At 41.3% G+C, this 1,735-nt stretch overlaps 1 pseudogene; it reads left to right on the plus strand.

The window, feature by feature from the left end:
* Positions 1-722: 722 nt before the first annotated feature.
* On the plus strand, positions 723-1,533 carry LOC109730383 (acyl-coenzyme A thioesterase THEM4 pseudogene; annotated as a pseudogene).
* Positions 1,534-1,735: the final 202 nt, after the last annotated feature.

Consider the following 1,735-nt stretch of genomic DNA (forward strand, 5'->3'; position numbering starts at 1 on the left):
CTTATTATTCTAATATTAGCCATAGGAAGTAGTCACCTAGGAAACACTATCTCCATTTTATAGACAAGGAACATCACAAGGTCACACTTGGTCTGTCTCCTGACAGTGGATCAGCCTGCTTCTATCCTTTGGGTCTTGGAAGTTTGGTTTGTTGCTCTCAGATTATTTCAATCTCCATTTCTTCCCCCTGATTACCAAGGAGACGCATGCTTACTAAAAGGCATTTAAAAAATACTGAAAGTTACAAAGAATATAAAAATCATTTGTAATTTGTAGTGATTTCCATTTTCTTCTTTATATTTTCTTTATGGTTTTGATGATTATTGTAGCTAGTGAGATGTTCTGTAGGAGTGCTTTCAACTGTAAGAAACAGACTACTTGACTACCAACACAAAGATAAGAGGTGTTTCAAAAATACTTATTTTTTTTTTGTATAATAGGAAGCCTGAAAGTAGGCAGTTGCTGCTGTTGAATTAGTGGTTCAGGAATGGAGCAACATCTTGAAAATGCTCTTGGCTTTTGCCTCATGGTAACAAAATAGCCGCTACAGCTCCAAAAATCACGACCAGGTTCAAAGAGAAGAGAAGAGAAGGCACTAGCACCAATTGTTTCTTTGGGAGAAAAGTTAAAGTTTTCCCAGAGGTTCTTGGCAAACTTTTGTTTACAACCTACTGGCCATACTGGGTCACAAAGCCACTGCTACTTTTAAGATAGGCTGGGACATGCCGAGCCTCTGCCCGCACTGGGGGCCCTGCGCGGCCCGTGGGGAGGCGCCTGCCCGCCGCTCTGCATTTTCTTCTGAGAAAGTCATTTATAAGGACTTTTCTATCCCCAATCCCAGCTGGAGTAAGGACCTAAGACTCCTCTTTGACCAGTTTATGAAGAAATGTGAAGACGGCTCCTGGAAATGTTTGCCTTTATATAAACATGGATCCCTTCAAAGGATACAAGACTTCAAAACCTTTTTTCATGATTCCTTCATGGAGGTGACATTGCAACCATGACTGATAGTACTCTTGGTATGTCTGCGCTAATAGCTGGGGGAATTGTCACGACTGCAAATCTCAACATCAATTTCAAAAGACCTATCCCTCTTTGTTCTGTTGTTGTGATAAATAGCCAAGTTGATAAAGTTGAAGGAAGAAAAGTTTCTGTTTCCGGTAATGTTCAAAGTGCTGATGAGAAGACCCTACACTCAGAAGCAACAGGCTTATTTATACAGCTGGATCCTGATAAAAGTCTGACATAAAAGAGCTACTGGTGAATTCCACACCATTCTGCTTAAGGCTGTCCCCTTCCGGAAGAAGTGGTTATCTCCATACCTACTCTGCTCACCCACTGCTGAATCTCCCGTAGGGAGAAGCCGGCAGACCTTCCTAAGCAGTCTTCTGAATACAGTTTTAGGAACTAAGTTTCCGCCTTCTAAACTTTTTAACACAGAAACAGTGAGAGTATCAGCAATTCTTTGTATCTCCTTAGGACATGTGTCTGGTTCTCCTCAGCTTTGAATGGGCTCCTTAAAGTTGCACAAGCGTGATGTCTGTCCCACTGCAGACTGGAGGAAAAAAAATGTTTAAATAATTTTGTTTAATTTCTTTTTTAATTTCAGCATATTACAGGGGTACAAATGTTTAGGTTACATATATTGCCCTTGCCCCACCCGAGTCAGAGCTTCAAGTGTGTCCATCCCCCAGACAGTGCACCACACCCATTAAGTGTGAAAATACCTATCCGC

This window comes from Microcebus murinus, chromosome 2 (genome assembly GCF_040939455.1).
Source record: "Microcebus murinus isolate Inina chromosome 2, M.murinus_Inina_mat1.0, whole genome shotgun sequence".
NCBI lineage: Eukaryota > Metazoa > Chordata > Mammalia > Primates > Cheirogaleidae > Microcebus > Microcebus murinus.